This window comes from Pinus tabuliformis, chromosome 7, assembly GCF_031772625.1.
Source record: "Pinus tabuliformis cultivar Carrire ecotype Pingquan chromosome 7, CPIR1, whole genome shotgun sequence".
Taxonomy (NCBI): Eukaryota; Viridiplantae; Streptophyta; class Pinopsida; order Pinales; family Pinaceae; genus Pinus; species Pinus tabuliformis.
In genome coordinates, this window is record NC_142293.1 from 1,699,107,428 (window position 1) to 1,699,126,288 (window position 18,861).

The 18,861-nt window shown below is 36.9% G+C and overlaps 1 long non-coding RNA gene across 1 annotated transcript; it reads right to left on the reverse strand.

Annotated features, from left to right (window-relative positions):
- Window positions 1–13,291: 13,291 nt before the first annotated feature.
- On the reverse strand, window positions 13,292–16,018 carry LOC149255070 (uncharacterized). Its single transcript, XR_016266328.1, has 3 exons — window positions 15,622–16,018; window positions 14,723–14,874; window positions 13,292–14,155 (listed from the first exon to the last, which is right to left on the reverse strand). It is a non-coding gene; the product is annotated as an uncharacterized LOC149255070 (long non-coding RNA).
- Window positions 16,019–18,861: the final 2,843 nt, after the last annotated feature.

Here is an 18,861-nt window from a genome sequence, read left to right on the forward strand (position 1 = left end):
ATGAATGTCATCAATTTCTTTTCTCAATAGTCAATATCAATCATTTTTACACCTTGAGAGATTTGATCCCTCTTGAAGCACGCTAAAACCATAGTTAATATTGATCTTGATTAAAGCATTTTAAATTTGTTTTTCATTATGAGAGAGAAGTGTAATTCCTTATATATTCAATATATTATTGGCACATAACATATATATATAGAAAAAAAAATGTAAATCCGTCTACTCAATCCATTTATACATTCAAAATGTATTTTAAACAACGAAAAATCACAATCTTGCTTGAATTGTAATGTCACGATGAAAAATGTTATTTCATCTCTAATTTAAACTACACCTAATTTAAATATCATTAATTTCATTCCTCTACACAAATAATTTAAATATCATTAATTTCATTTAACATCATTAATTTTGAGTTAAACCCTTCACACATTTTAGATTTAACCCTCCTTCGAGTCGTTGATTTTTGGAATATAAACAAAATGTTCAAGTTGTTGTAATAAGAGTCATAAAATTAATGGAGGGTTTGTCTACAAAGATTCGGATTAGAGTTTTCACCCCTGCATTCAAGAAGAGACATTAACATTTCTCATTGCAATATAATCAAGTCACCCTCCGTTAATAGAAATTATCTAGCAACTCGGTGGGTGGGGCAGCTGACATTGAAGACGCCCCCTCGCTTTCTTTCACAAACTTCCATCTTTCGCTTTTTTTGGTCAAACAAACTAGTACTAGCATTTGCAGCACGAGGTGCAAAGACACGCGGAAAGTGTTTTGGGTTTTTTTACCCTTTCCAATATATGTATATATATATATATATATATATATATATATATAACATTGGAAATAGAAGGGTTTCTAATATTTCACTTGAGGTCGGGGGTCGAATGGTCGAATGGGCTTGGAGGTTGGCTAGTCGCAACACGAATTCCCAGCAATTCCATATACCTCAAAGTTCCAAGAACCTTCTAACAAGATACCTGCTAAATAACCCCAACACTGAAACAAACACTTCAATTGCTACAAAATAGTGACCTAAACACCCCTTAGAAGAATCCAAAGACCCATGCACCTCAATTGTTCTGGGAGTTTTGTGGCAAGTTCCTTACCAACTTTGATATAATATAATTGTTATATTTTTCTTCTGAAATTGGAGCTATCAGAAAGAATGGAATTTCTATTTGTAATTTTCACTCCATATAACTATTTGGAATGGAAGCCAAAGTAGTAGAAAATTCAAAAAATATAAACTGAAACCAAATATCTTCCTCTTCCAGATGGCCTCACATACTGCCTGACTCGCAGCCATGTACTCTGCCTCTGCCGAACTGAGTGCAACCAATCTTTCTTTCTTGTTGTACTAAGAAACTTTCGTTGACCCAATACTGAAGATCCCTCCTGATGTTCTCTTCCAGTCGGATGGACTCCCTGCCCAATCTACATCGGTGAAGCCTTGAAGCTTCACTCCCTCTGTCTGTCTGTACCATAATTCATACTTGGAAGTGCCTTTGAGGTATCTCAACATATGCTTTGTCGCCTTTTAATACAGCTTGGTAGACCTAACCATCGCTTGACTAAGCTAGTTAACTTCATAGCACATATTCGGTCGTGTGTTCAAAAAGTACATGAGTGAACCCACACACTGACTGTAAACAGTACCCTCCACTCTTCCCCTAAAGTAGCATCCTCCTTCCTCCAGTTACCTGCTAAAGGAGTCTCCATGGTTTTGTTGCTCTCCATGCGGAATCAACTGAATATCTCGTTGACATACTTGCCTTGAGACACAAACAAATCCCCATCACCCTGCCATACCTCCATGCCAAGAAAGTAATGCATGAGCCCCATGTCCTTCATCTCAAACTCTCTTGCAAGGTCCTCGTTGCAAGACTTGATCAGTTGATCATCACCTGTCACTGTGAGATCATCAACATAGAGTACAATGTTCAAAATTACCTTCCATCACTATATGGTATAGGTTTGCATCCGCTTCACTCTTCGTGAAGCCCAACCCAGTGAAGTAGCTATCTATTCTGGTGTACCAATCACGGGGTGCTTGCTTCAGCCCATACAACGCTCTCTTGGGCTGGCACACATGCGACTCACGGTCAAAAGTCTCAAAACCTTCAGGCTACTCTATGTACACCTCTTCCTCAATCATGTGATTAAGGAAGGTTGCCTTCACATCCATCTGATGTATCTTCCAACCCATTTGTGTTGATAGTGCCAATATAGATCTTATCAACGAGCACCTTGCAACAAGAGCAAAGGTATCATCATAGTCAACCCCCTCTACCTATGAAAAGCCACAAGCCACAAATCTGGCCTTGTGCTTCTCCGCACTACCATCTACAACTTGTTTTACCTTGTAAAGCCAATGGGAGCTCACCACTGACTTGTCCTCCATTCTCGGGACCACATCCCAAACATTTTTACGAACTATGGAGTCATACTCCACCATGGCATCAACCCAAACTGATGGCTGCACTGTTTCCTTAAAGGAAGATGGCTCTATCACAACCCATTCGCCCATAAGATCCATGTATCCAGTGTACCTCTCAGGTGACCTCCTCTCCCTGCACTAAGAAGAAGGTGCTCCCACATTCTCCCGTGCATCATCCAACAATCTATCAACCTCTCTGGTGCACTTTCTTCCATCTCTGGAAGACTCTGCCTGAGTGGATGTCTCCACTCCTAAATCCTCTGCATGTGGCTGCTCCACATCAATCTGAGGCTCCTCAATCTTAGGAGCTAAAATCTCCTCATCCGCATGTAGCTCAAGCTCCCTCTTAAGGGAAACTCACATGGCCTTCTCCTCATCGAATCTGACATCCCTGCGAACCACTATCATCCTGTTGGTCGACAAGTACACCTGATAGTTGTGAGGTGTATCAGTGTACCCCACAAATATCCCCAACTTTTTTGTCGGCTCAAGCTTCTTTCATGCATCTTTGGTCACATGGCAATATACCGATGACCCAAAAATCTTGAAGTGACCAACATTTGGCCTCTTACCGGAATAAGCCTCCTCTGGTGTCTTCATCTCAACTATCTGATGTGGGCTACGATTTTGAACACAACCGTTTTGTTACATGCCTCAGCCCACAAGTGTAGTGGTAGCCCCTGATCATGCAACATCGCCCTCGCTGCCCCTATTATTCTTTTGTTCTTCCTCTCGGCCACCCCATTCTGCTGAGGGTTATGGGGTGTCGTCAACTCCTGTTTAATCCCTTCCGTTGCACAGAAGTTCTTAAACTCATTTGAGACATGCTCACCATCGTTATCACTCTATAGAGCTTTAACCTTCTTTTCCAACTCTTCCTGCACTAATGCTTTAAACTCACAAAACTTTGTGACGATTTGATCATTTTTCTGCATGAAAAATATCCAAGATTTTCGAGAAAAATCATCAACAAATATAACATAGTACTTGTGTTTGGTCATGGATGTTGTCGAGAATGGTCCCCGCACATCTAAATGAACTCGCTCTAGAAAAGACTATGCTCGACTGTCTTTGTCGTGAAAGGAAGACTTGGTGTATTTTCCCAAAGTACATACCTTGCATGTATCAACTTGCTCAAGCGTACCTTTGGGAACACTGGTAGAGATCTACTACAATATCTTCAAAGCCCCATGATGCAAGTGGCCCAATTGCATGTGCCACAACTCGCCAATGTCTCATCTTTACACCCTTTCTGCTTTTGTGCTCAAAGTAGCACACTCCTCTACCTCCAGCTTATAGAGATTCTTCACTTGAATCCCTATCTTCTTTACTTAACCCATGACTGTGTTGAAGGAACACCTTTCCTTTTGAGAAGATTACATAATAGTCTCTATCCTCAAGCATGGCAACAGATACCAAGTTCTTCTTCAACCTGGGCACATACATAACATTCTTCAAGGTGAGTGGAGCCCCATGCTCCCTCTGAAAAGTAATCGTGCCCAATCCAATAACACTATACTTTCCGTCATCACCCATCTCGATATGCATCTAGAGATCTTTCTCCTCCAAGTCACTGAATAACTCTTTGTCGCCAGTCATGCGGAAAGAAGCTCCACTGTCTAAGTACCATACACTTCCCATCATTGATGGCACCATGCATGCAATGAGGGAAAAGTCCAATTAGAATTGAGAGGCCAAAGCCTCACCCACCGCTCCTCTTGAGGACTTCTTCTTGGACTTCTTGAGTGGACAATTTGTAGCAAAATGGCCCAACTCATGACAATGAAAACACTTAACTTTCGTCATGTCTTTCTTCTTACCTCCATGATAAGAATCCGATTTGGAATGGGAAGTTTTCCCTTTCCCTTCTTCGCCTTAATCGCTAAGGCACGGTTCTCTTCATCATCAGTGTTTGATGAAGAGCCATCCCTGGTGTTCCTCCTGATCTCCTCTTGCATCAAATCCGACCACAGTCGTTCCCAATCTGGCAGCTTCTCCCGACCATTGACAGAGACCTGATAATTATGCCAACTCTTTGGGAGTCCTATAAGAGCAAGACTCACCATATCATCCTCAGCAACCGTGATTCCAACACTTCCAAGTTCATCACAACATTGAGTGAACTTGGTCAAGTATTTTAGAATCATCTCGCCTTTCTCCATTTTGATTTTTCGAAGTTTGTCTTTCAGTGCCAATTTCCTTTGGTCGTTGTTTTGATACAAATCCATCAATTTTTTCCACATAGCATACAACACATATTTCATTAAATTTGGAATTAAATAGTGGATATAGAATTTCATAATAATTAAAAAACTCAATTCTAATGAGGTATTTGTAATAAAAATATTCCAAATTTAATGAAATATTTGTTATACGGAGTTTCTTTGCCATGGAGACTCAAGATGATGTGGTCTCGAACTCCCTCAAGGATTATCTACCTCGCCTTCGCCACACACTTCTTCCATTCAGCAAAATTTTGTGCATCCGATGTTATTGGCTTAGGAATTTCTTGATAAACGAATTCCTTCAAGCCATTATCCTATAAAATTCGAGTTGCCTTCCAAGGCATATTCGAGCCGCAAACCGTAAAACGCCCTCTGCCAATTCTGAAGTATGTATTGCAAATTCGAATTTCACCTATAACCAAAAACTCAAAACTTTGAAATCTCCTCTAATACATTGTTCTTAGCTCTGATACCATGTAGAAAATTTCTACAAATCTAGCTATGATACCATGTAGAATTTCCTGTAGATTCACAAGCTCATGCAATTTACTAAAGCAAAAGACAAAAATCTACTTCTACTTTCAACCAGCGAAAGCCAATAGATCGATGAAAACAATACGAACAAGAAGAAGATAAATCAATGGCACATAACACAAGATGTATCTGGGGAAAGCCACTACTCAAAACCCCGCTATCTATATTGCATATATCAGAAATATGAGTGAAGATACAAAGCTTGTTTTCACTAGAACAAATCCGCACAAGTATGCTCAACTATCTCAACTCACAAGCAAGCTCTTGGCAAACACTTAACCAATTTTGCAGCTCTCTAAGCCCCTATTTCCTTGCACAATTCCTAGGATGAATAGCGCACGTATTTAAAGCAAATTCATGCTTTCAAAACTGCGCAATCCAAACATAGGTCCTTCTCTGATTATATGCATGATATTTACAACTCAGTAAATCATACAACTAATATTACATTGTCCCTGCACTTTTTTCTTTTTCTTTTTTCTTTTTTAACACGATCGATTACTGTTATATTATAAAAAACTTCAGCAGAGGAACAAGTCCTGTTACATATATTGGAGGAAGCGAAGCTGAATGGATCCAAAATGGGCACGCAGTCCCTTGATCCAATTCACTAGACTTGAGATTTAAGACTTGGAAGATATAACGGCTATATTGCCGTATGAACTGTCCTAGGAGCAAGCAGTATTTACAGAGCATAAGATGTTTTACATAAATTGATTTACTGAATCATCGGGCGGTGGCTCTTTTTTGTCACTGTTCTTTGTAGAGGCCTCCCCTTGCATGCTTTGGGTCATAGTTTTTATGTGGTTGATGGCTTCTTCCAGGTGATTGCACTTCTCTTTGAGGCTTTCTATTTCTGCCCTCTGTTTTTCCAGCTTTTTCCTCTTGGATTTGCTATCTGCCTGAACTTCTTCTTTGAGATCGTTGAAGTGCTTGACAAAACAAGCAATCATGAAGCAGTGCGCTTTACAAAGGGTGCAACTGTTGTTGGTAATGACACGATCGAGAGGATACATTGTCCCTGCACTTTAGTCTCAACTAAGTCTTTCTCATAATCGACATGCTTGAGTTTCTGATGAGGGGAATCTTCAGTTAACTAGAGTGACACTTGTGGATGCACTAGTGCACCAACCAACTATTAACTCTCTATTAGTTCCACAAACATTTAGAACTAATTTAACTGAGTTATCTAATTACAACTCATAAATAAACTCATCCTAGACCCTTAAAACTTAGGAATCACACTTACATGACTTCATATAGACTTCCAACTCGAAATTCCTAAGTTAACTAAGTCAGCTTAACTTAATTAACTATTACAAGTTTCTATGAGAAAAGAATTTGATTTTAATTCACAGTGTAAATTCAAGGACAAATTTAAACTCAAATTTCTCATTGCCATTCCTCAACATTTATATTGATGGCTTCCCTTTCCTTTCAACTTTGCAAATGAATTATATTATAATGTTTAACCATAACAAGTACAAAAATTATCATTAAATTAAAGAAAGTAAAGTGCATTGGTGAATTGTATAATAATTTCTTAAGTTGAAATATGGAATCACATTGTGCCCATTCACCGTCTCATTTTCATGATGGAAAAAGTTTGATATGACAGAAACTGAAGAAAAATATGGAAAGGGCCAATTAGGTACGATTTTTATTATTTTTTAAACCTGGACTACTAAGGCTTCCCTTTTTTGATCCTCTTTTGCTTTCAATGGAGGCCTAAAGAGGCGAGCTTAGCAGGAATTATTTTCCAGCAGGGACGGAGCTCCACTGCAGGTAGATTCAAGCCTTTATTCAAGGGACCCATGTCAAGGAAACAACACCGAAAGTGTGGCAGAGGCTTCCCCCTTGTGGAGCATTGTTGCATATTCTGTGGAGGAACGTTGTGGTGCATTGAACAAAGCTCGTTAAAGGATAAGTGTTATCATTTATGTTAGCGCCTGGAGCCTGTTATTGTTGGAAGAGGCATTTGGGTGCGGTTAATTGTGTTTTTATTTTAATTTTTTTGGATGGATGTAGATTATGGAAAAAAAGATAGTTATTTGGGCTTTGAAGATTGGGGAAAAGATAGTTTTTGGATGGATGTAGATTACAGAAAAAAGATAGTTATTCAAGGGACCCATGTCAAGGAAACAACACCGAAAGTGTGGCAGAGGCTTCCCCCTTGTGGAGCATTGTTGCATATTTTGTGGAGGAATGTTATGGTGCATTGAACATACCTCATTAAAGGATAATACATATACATTACACCCGACAATCAGAGAGAAGACTCTAAAAAACGCATGTAATGTGGATCACAACATAACTCAAATATTGACACAACTTGCCTCTTTCTTTGCAATTCCTCCAAAATGAAAGGACAAACTTTACACTAATTCCTTGGACATTTTTTAAATACAGATTTGCCTAATAAATCATGTGGAAGCCAACAAATCCCCGTTTGAGAAATATCTCTCAACTTGTAGAAATTCACAATGGCTTCCTAATGAATCAAAACTAAAAGGTATAGGTATTTCAAAATTTGTCCTTTATTCTTTGAACAAATAACACCGTGGCCAATCAAGTGGTAATCATATTTTACAACCAGTGTCTTAACCAGAGATAATTGCTCTCCTTTGATAATATATTTTGTAACATTACTTTAGCCCCAGACTATTGCTATATTCACATTGCATTGTATCAATTTTCCATGGTGCTCAACACAACTGCGGCTCATAATGATAGTTTCCATATAGATTATGGGCATATATCTTATAGGATATGGCCCCTTTGATCACCTTAGTATGCTTACATGCCAATCAGAGAAGCGGTTGCCCAAGAAAAGTTCTCATTCACAAGTAGAGAATCCCTTTTTGACCACATTACCACATAAATATGAACCAACTTTGTACATAGGTATTAAAATCCCAGTAACAGAACACTTCAACCATTTCCCATAAGACTTTACAAACTTTTCTCCATAGAATAATTGCATGTAGCACATTGTTGGAACCACACATGCAAGAAACAAATGTGCTATGGTTTCTAATATGGTTTTAACTATGTTATCATGAATAACCATATCAGCACATGGTATGGGACTGCAAAATGGAAGATCCTACTAGTAATGATACATCAGACTGAATCTTCCCAAACAAAACATTGCCAACACATATTTGTTTTCTTCGGCGGTTGTAAAAATACTTGAAAAACTTCAGAACACTCAAATACCCAAATTCATCTTTACTGTAGAATTCACTAGAGCATAGATAATCTGAATTAACAACTACAATTCCTTTGTAGTCTTCTGATTTATCTAAAGCTTCATACTCTGATACACCTCCAGGTAATTCAGCGCTATCAAATAGAGTTGCACTTGCTTCGAAAGTGGATAAATGGTTATCCAAAGTAGTTGTAACTTCAAACTTGACTCCTTAGTGCTTGAATAACATTCTAGAGGATTGAAATTAAACCATAATTAGCTTTTTCATAGCCTTGTCACTACAAACAACAACAAATTCGAGGGCCAAAAACTCCAACCTCATATTCAATGTGCATCCACCATTCGAGGAACAATAGACCATTGGATCCACGACATGAGATTTGACATCCTATACCTAGAGATTTGATAGTTCAAGAAGGATTATGCCTGGCCCAATATATAAAGTTTTTGGATGGGTAGATGTGATATCCCCTAATAGACCCCTTTAAGTACCAAACAACTTCTTCACTACAAAGAGATATCTAGATAAGTGATCAATATTTGAACCTATGATAGAATATCGTCCAAGTAATCCACTAGCTAGTGGTCATACTCCATAGTTTTTAGATTTGAATATTAAACCATAATAACAAAAGTTAGAATCTCATCTTCCCCTCTACAAAAAAAATTACTAATTGTTCTTTTCTCTTTTTTTATCCACATTATATTTATATTCTCCACTTTTCTTATCTTACATTCATATGACCACACTCATATGACTTTAATTAGATACTTTGTACATACATAATTATATTCCATGTTAAAAATAAAGCATTATAAATACTATAAACTTTCTTTTAAACCCAACCCATTTACAATCTATCCAACTTTCTTATTAAAAATTTTCAAAATTTAGCTAACAAGGGTTTAGATAACAATCATAAGAATAATTAAAACTTAACAATTAAGATAAGATTTAGAGAAAAAAAACACTAATAACTAAAATATATATATTGTTATAATACATTTTTCTTATTTTGTTTCTTTAATTAAATTAAATATTTTTATTTTTGAATTAATAATAAATATCTCACTATAAAACATTTAATATAGATTTAATATTTTATATATTGAGTTGTGTATTATTAAATATGAATAATTTTAAATCCCATCACATACACTTCAATAGCAATACATCATGGTGCTTATTGCCAACTTCTTTGTATTTTCTCCACTTTCTATGTTTCACCTTTACATTGATAAATCCCCACTTACAGTCATGTCATTGAACCTTACATTGATATTTCCCCACTTACAGCTATGTCATGGATTTAATTGGACTCTAGATGGAGTTCCTTTTTCCCACAGAATCATGTTCCAAGTAGATAAATAAAGCATTGTAAACACTAACTAGAAAAATAAAGCATGGTAACCACAGTGTTATCGTGAATCCCAGGCCAATTATACAATCTATCCGGCTTTATTATAAAAGAACAGGGTGCGATATGAATTAAGTGAAAGAAAAATTGAGCACAGGAGCACAAGTTTTTGCTTCTCACAGGTTGGGAGACTGATTTGTGCAACTTTGCAATTGAAGTTTGTGAGTAGAGGGGGAAAGGTTTTTGTTTCTACAACTTTGCAATTGAAGTTTGTAATTATAATATCTATTGAGAGAAGGATCCACTAGTGGATATTGGGAATTTTGTGTTTATCATACGTTGGGAGATTTGTTTGTGCAGCTTTGCAATTGTAATCACAATTTTGGAGGAGGGGCAGAGTGTCTGTTTATCAGAGGTAAGGTATTGTATTTTGAAATGGGTATCTTCACATATTGGCAGGGAAGTATATACATGATGATGCAGTTGTTAATGATGAATCTGGTTGTTTGGTTGGGATGGTTATCTGCAATTGCTTTAGCACAAGTGGAATTAAGTGAAACAGTCACAGGAACTGTTAATTTGACTAATGTGGGAATTGCTTGCTTAGGCAATCTAGATCTTTTTTTCACAAGTTTGGTGAAGGGAAGGCTTTATTTGGAGATTGCCGCGAGGGATGCTCTGGCGATCATAACAGGCCCCAAACTAGAGGACATTAATGAATTTGGACTAACAACCATACATGGTGGGAAAAGAAAATATCGAGATGCTTCTGTTGTAATGCTCTCAAACCATACGTCCAACTCTTCTATTAGGGAATTCATGAAATATATCTGCAATGCCCATGATGTGTACTCCATCTTACTCAATTGTCCTTTAAAGTCTGCACCATTTGCAACAGTCACTGGAGAGATCTGCAAATGCAACTGTGAATCTTTGTCAGGCAATGCAGAGATTATTGCTGAATGTAGCCGCATTGTATTCCAGACAGTGGAAGATATCACAAGCATGCTCGATGGTAGGATGCCCGAAACCCTAAAGCCATTGTCTGATTCCCTTTGCCTACTTCCTTCTCTGCAGTGCCAGAAAACTGGCTGCCATGGCTGCAACCAAAACGTGTTGGGTGAGAGAACTGAGAATGAGCCGAGAATGCCATTGCCAGAGGGTGATTCCATGGTGAAATCCCCTGTGAAATTTATGGGGCTCTTGATTTTAAATTTGCATCACCCATCCAAGAAAAGTTGTTGTATACCTCCCCTCCATGCGGCCGCCTCTCTGCTCTGCACATCTTCCATGGATTCCAGGATTCAATGACTATACTTAGAAAATCCATGAAGCCATAATAATTAACTGTATGCATAAGGTGTAATATTATAGAGCAGTGCATAGGTAGCAGTAAGAGATGTCCAGAGCAGCTATTGGAATCTGGTGGCGTTGAGCAATCTCTACTGCGCGTGCGTCTACTACCAAGCAGACACTTGCATCATTATCTTCCTCTTTGATTTGGTGAATGAGGTTGTCGAGAAATGGGACAATCACGTTTTCTGTAACATCACAGAGCTTGGCAATGTCAGTGCGAGTATCAGTGGGAGGAAGGCCATCCGGGACGACCTCAGAGCAGATCATCCTTTGGTTACTCAAACTGTTCTTGTCAGCCTCTGCTATCCGAGAGTGGTTGTATTCTGTACTGTTTACAAAACTGATAAGGAATCCCTCCTCTGCAAGCTTCAAGGCCACTTGCGTCATGGGATTTATGTGGCCTTGAGAAAGAAAAGGAACGAAAACTTCACGGTCTCTGCAACTCATATTCATCGTCGATTTGGTATATTCTTTTTAGAACGACAAATCTGCCAGTGTTTGTGGAAGAACCTCATAATATAACGTTTTTTTGGCGTAACCAAATAACACACGAGAAGAGAAAGATATGGTTTATCCAGCTTAAAGAGATAGAGAGATTTGTGCGTCATTGTCTTAGGTTCAGGAGTATAGTAACAGTCCCACCAATTCAATTTCAGGTCTCCAAAGTGGCAAACAGCAGATCTTACAAACTCTAATTTAAATATTAAAAAAATAAAAATAGATATATCAAACCCATTATAACCCAATGCAAAAGAGAGACTACGCAGGTATGTGAGATGGCGACAGAGTCCAAGCCACAAAAAAACTACAAATGTATGTCAAACCAGCTGTGAGATTGTGCCCCAGATTGATATTTTTTTTACAATACATAGATTGGGGTTACCTGATGGAGATGAAACCCTACCTAAACGAATAAGTTTATAACTCATAGGTCTATAGATTGATATCTAACAAAGCATTTGACATTACACTAAAACTTGGAATTAGATTAATATATTAAAGTCCATCTTCTTGGCAACAGAGGAAAAGACTATAATGTAGATTAAACTCTTTTGATAAGAGGCAAAGACTCAATTAAACACTTTTGATAACTGCTATAAAATCAACCTGGAGTAGTGATCAATTCTCAATATTCTTTAAAGAACGGAGCATTGAAATTAAAGAACGGAGCTTTGAAATTATTCTGGGTAGTTTCTCTATTAAAGAATGTGTTTTTGCAAAGATCACAATTATCCAATATCTTTAGCAATTTGCCTCAAACTCGAACAAACAGTAACCCATATTCAATGCCTCTTAATTACAGAATCTTTAAATTGTTTTTGGTAGTTAGTCAGACCAATTGCATTATAAATTGATCATTAACCAATACATGAAGCTTTAAAATTGATCTTGGTAATTAATCAGCTCAATTGCAGTGATCATTAAACAATACACCAATGCATTAATTTATCAAATCACCCAATTTTTCAGACAGCTTGTTTACTCCACAAAGGATCATTTTCAGTGCTCGCAAATAAGCAAATTGTGGAGCAGCAGGTAATCACTGGGAGAGATTTCCAGGACATGGAAATGTAACTTTCCGTCTAATTCCATATGTTCGAGATTAAAAGGCATATGCAGATAATGCAATTTACAAGTGAAAATCATAATCAAATTATTAAACCTAATAAAACATTGCCCTATATGGATTCAAATTTATCAAGAAAATGTAGAAGAAGAAAAAGGGACTACATATGTGAAGCAAACTTGCCTCTTTAAGTAGATTTCAGTCCTGGGTTTGTAACCTAAATTGACAAAAATACCAAAGGTTCATAATCAAATCCGTTAACTCACGACTTTATCTCAAGTATCTCAAATCCTTTACAAACTTGCCTCTTTTAAGTAGATTTCAGTCCTGGGTTTGTAACCTAAATTGACAAGCATACCAAATGTTCATAACCAAATCCGTTAACTCACGACTTTATCTCAAGTATATCAATTCCTTTACGTGGGAAAAACTCATATCACAACTCCTTAGCTTTGAAAAGGAAGAAAGGAAACTGCAATTTGAAAAATACAACTCAAATATTTGATTGCATGTTCCTTCCACTTTTATTAAGTTTCAAAGTCTAAGAATTCTCAATGAGTTACACACTCTAATACAATGGATCGCTATTTTCACTCAACAAATACGTTGGATCTTATGAATTTTAACTGCATGTCATTATCAAATTAATTGAGTCAAAAATATGATATACATCGCATGAAACAGATCTATCCTTAAAAAAGGTCTCAACATATTAACATATTATGAAACAGATCTATGCTTAAAAGGGGTCTCAACATAACTTGAACTTGTCAATTTGAATCTCCTCTGCTTTCTTTTCCTTTCCTTTCCTTTTGATAACCTATTTTCACAAATCTTTGTAGTAATATTAGCAGCAAACTTGACTTGCACTCGTAAATTTGAATCTCTTTCCAGTTCCTTTTGGCAACAACCCATTTTCATGTTGACAGTAAATTTGCACTTGTAAATTTGGATCTCTTCCCCCTCTTTTTGGCAAACTATTTCCATATACCTTTGAAGTAATATTAACATTAATGTTTGTGTCAGTGACCAGTACTCTGTTTATTCTATAAGTCATTCCAGAAGTAGCATTCCATTTGTTTTTGTCTTCCATCAATATATGATAACCATTTTTTTATGTGTTCATGACCACATATGTCTTCTATTTTTTTTTTGTTTTCCACCAATCTATGATGTATCTTTTTGTATGTCTTCATAGCAACATATGAATGTTGATGACTTAATGAAAAGCTTTGGAATTCCACCAAATATCTAGCTTTGGAATTCCCCCATATATCTCTTCTCTCTGGTTGAATTTGGCTAAAATCCATTTGCTTCTCTTTGTCATCTACCTTATCATACATCTCATTATTTAAAAAATTCATTGCTTCTGTATCGCCAAGGCAGCAACACTATACCCGCCATTGTCACTTGCAGTGATGAGCATCCTTAGTGATAGGGAGAAGCTGTTCATGCAGAGCTCTGTATAAAACATTGTCAATATGAATTTAAATAGGACAAGAAGGCATAGACATAAGGAAAAACTTGTCCAAGTGGATGCCTTTGTAAAATTTACCAGCATAGAGACTCTACACATAGGTATTGCAGGGAGACTTACAGCCTGGGGTGGAAGCCAGGTTTTATCAATATGAAAAGAAAAATATCATGAATTTAATGTTTTTTTAATCCTAATAGATGAAAGGCTAAAGTAAATAGCAATTTTTAATATTCATCAAATCTGGGTAGAAGACATATTTGTCTCTTCATATAACACTAATATGAATGTAATAGATATAACATTAATATGAATGTAATGGAAAACAATAATTAAACACTAATATGAATGTAATAGATATAACATTAATATGAATGTAATGGAAAACAATAATTAAAAATAAACAATTGTTTTGCCCCTTGGAAAACAATACAACAATACGGAGAAAGAAAAGACACATACGATAGAGCAAATTTAGTCTGTATTTTTTTTCGCTCTTCATATACCAGGATTAAGATAAATCTTTTAAATTAAAAAACGTACAGAATATTTACCTGATAAATTTGGAAGAATCAATTTGACTGCAGCACGTCATAGAAGGTTCCACTATCAACTCTATTGCTTTTATTATTATATTTTCAATCATTTTTTTTGGACAATATTGCAACACTGGAAGAGGAGAAGGGCATCCTTTGAAAGTGACTATCTGCAACATTCATCATTATTATTAGCAGCCGCGTTTGAAGATCACGAAAAGTTTTTTTTGCATATTAATATTTGAGTTTGAAGATCCAGAAGTCTTTTTGCATATTAATATTTGCAATGCAGCAGATCAATTGGTCTGAATGAGGTTGTGTTTTGAGTTCAAATATTATGAGAAGGGACTGAAGGTAAAAGTTATTTTGGGAATTAAATTTATCTCAACAAATTTGAGTTTCACACATTAATCTAGATGATAACATCTATGGAAGTTGATTTTTCTTTTTCCATCCAATAAATGATTTAGCCCCAACCTGGACTCAACCTGATTATATAATAATAATAATAAAAATAAGATAGTTGCAATGCAACACCGCACACTGTCGAAGTGGAGGCATGAGGAGGAGATGGACGGTCGGCGGTCATGCAGCGTTAGATCCACTTCTTGGGTTTCAATTCTTAGACGAGAAGCGATGGTATTGCTATTAGGTTTGGCAAATTCAGAAGAAGAAGACATGACCTCCAAAAAGACACTTGGAGCAGTAAAAAGGTGGGTATTGTCTTTTGAAAAGATGAAACTGCCGTTGAGGGTTGTTTTTGCAAAAGAAAAACACAAATGATTCGCTCAATGGAAAACAACCTGGAGAAAGATAAAAAGATATACAATACCAAACCTAACCCTTATGCTTTTTAATCCCTTTTCGTAAGTTAAGATTAATAGATCTTTTAGATCAAAAACGTATTGAGTACTCACCTGATAAATTTGGAACAATCAATGGGACAGATGATACAGGGTTCCACCATCAACTCTGTTTCCTTTTTTTATCATACAGGGTAGCACAGATATTGTTTGCACGCTGGAAGAAGAGCAGGGCATCCCTTCAACTAACCATCATCTGAACAGGGCATCTCTTAAACTGACCATCATCTGCAACCTTGTTATTAGTAGTAGCATTTGGAGATCCAACAGAGACACCTTGCCTGACAACAACTGGAACACCAGAAGATGAGCAAGTGAAGAAATGAGTAGGTAATGGAGGCTTTGGGGATCATGCGGCGTTAGACCCACTTCTCGGATTTTAACTCTTAGAGGAGAAGCGTTGGCATTATTAGCTTTACCATGGGCAGAAGCAGCCGGGACCTCTGAACCAGCATTCGGAGCAAGTAAAAATACGGGTAAAAACATCTAGATTTTTTTATTTTTCATAATTAGACTTTTTTATCGATAAAACAACATGGTGTATTATATATTAGCATATTCATATAAACTAGCATACCCCTGGAGTAAGGGAAGGGAATACTAAAGAGGAAGAGGTTAAATTTTGCAAACGCTTTCTTTTTAAAAAAAAAAAGAGTACATATGGCATGGTCCTCTCTTTAAAATCTCCATGATCCACTGTAGGCTCGTATGTGTTACAAAAACATCTAAATGCTCCTATTTTCCATAATAGGACATCCTCGTTGATCAAACATCATGGTGTATCTACATTACTATCCACTAGTGACACTTTACATGACATTACATATACCAATCTATCATACTTGGAAATTGTTTAGTGTGAAATTATCGTCAGAAAAAGTTGTATCAAAGACCATTAAAAACCACAAAAAAAAGCAATAAGAGTTTATAGAGAGCTTTTATATGATATTAATGCTTCCTGCATTGAACAAAGAACCCTGGACAAAAGCAACAAAATAGATCACACCTGGCCCCTTTGCAACTCCTCTCTTTGACTATCTGTGACCCGGTTTTGTTCCCTGTAAATGTGCCTAAAAGATACTTGTTGGAAAGACTTCACCAAAGAATGAATGTGACACATCCAATTTGAGAGCAGATGGGGCTGAAATTGTTAGTGTCCATTGGCCCAATTAATGATGCCTTTTGAATCTCCATGCACATGTAAAACATCTATACCCAACCATTTAGCATAGATGAGTATGCCCCATAAAGCAATGATTTATACACAATTGTTGGAACCAATTCCCCCTCCCACCAAAAATGATAGTATATGCCCAGCTTTATAACAATGTAGGCACCACATCCGCACTTCCTTTGTGTACATGCACTGTCAAAGAATCTAAAAGGGAAGTTCCTCCATATGTCCATTTTGTTGTTCAATCTTTTGCTCTGTATCTTTTTCCTTGATCCAATCTTTAAATAATATGCCACTATCTTAATCACGTTGCTCCTAACATCAGCCTCTTTTTGTTCAAAGATCTTGTAGTTCTTATTCCTCCAAATTCCCCATATAATGTAGAAGGGAAGAGTATAATGTTATTTTTGGGTTCCAAACCAATGTTGTAGATAGTCTTATAGTGAACTCTAAATCCAAACTGAAACAATGCTTAATGAGTGTAAAACCTTGTTCCATACCGTTGATGCAAAGGGGCAATTTTGGAATAAATGCCTCACATCCTCATCATCATTCATACACATAGAGCATAAACCAAGGTCGAAACCTCTATGTAAAAGATTCTTCTACGTAAGAATTTTGTTGTGCAAAAACAACTAGCTGAAACATTTTAATTTCTGTGGGATCTACCAAAACCGAGATTTTTGAAACCATGACCTATTTAATGGGACCTCTGATGTCAAAGAGAGTATATAATATATCTCCCTAGCCACAATCTGACCCTTTTTTAACCTAGCCATCCCATATCAACTTATCCTCCTGCTTGGAAATTGTGATATCCGCAACACATAGCTGAGTGATGTAATTTTCCCACTCTGCTGCTAAAACCCTTGTTAAGCAAATATCATCTGCTTTTAGCCAAGAATGAAAAATGGTGAAAAAAATTCAAACAGTGGATATGTGATTAAGGAAGAAGATACCTCTTTCATGTAAATGGCAAAGAAGAGGAACTGATAGTGAATGGTTTCCCTCAAATCCTTTGATGGCATCCAAATCAACTTCAATGTGTGCATCTATCCCAACGTCCCATCATAAGCTCCTAAGAAGCCAGTGCTTGTTTTCAATCATACTGCGCCATATGAATGAACAACACTTCTTTTGTATCACTCCTTCTTTGATCCAAACATCAGATTGCTAGTAATTCATATATTTCCCACTAATAATTAGTTTCTAGATGTTGTTACCAAACAACACTCCCCATAGATTCTTAATTATCATAGCCCTGTTAAAGGTTTTAGTGTCCAAGATGCCCCATCCACCTGCTTCAACCAGTCTAGCTATGGTTGACATATGAACCAAATGAATTTTCCCCAACTGATTGTGACCAAACCACAAAAATATAGCCATGACGACATTGATTTTGTGAATGATCACCATTGGGAGCATATATAAATGCATCCAAAACTTCATGATACTTTGAAGAACAAACTTGATCAATATGAACTGCCCACCAAGAGATAGCCATATGTTTGACCATGACAACAACTTCTTGTCAAAATTACTTAACAACCACTCCCAGTCTGAGTTGCCATAATTGTTTGGCTTTAATTTGAATCCAAGGTATACAAAGCCTTCATCTATATGAATGGACGATGCCTGAAAAATGTTACATATCTCCTTGGTCACATTGTCCTCCCTGTTACTTGTGATCAGCTTTGTTTTTCCTTTATTCATGAAGAGGTTAGATGCCTCCCCAAAGGATGTAAGGATCGAATGTATATGTGACCATTCTTTAATATTTGTCTCTCCACCGATCAGTAAATGTTGATATGCCTTGTCAACCATACTCCCTTTATAAGACTCTTGACCCTTGAGTCAACCATCTTCCTACTTAATCCATCTATAATAAGCAGGAAAAGGAGGAGACACAACCCATAATTCATCCAATATTCTGATGTTCCAGCCCAATCTTATCGAGGATCAACCACAGGAATTCCCAGTCAACGTTGTTGTAAGCTTTGTTCAAATCGATCTTCATCAAGCATGCATTTTTATTTCTCACCTTTATGGAGTGTACGCATTCCTTAGTGATTGGGACTGCATCATGTATTTGTCTCCCATCTAGGAACCCAAATTTCTCC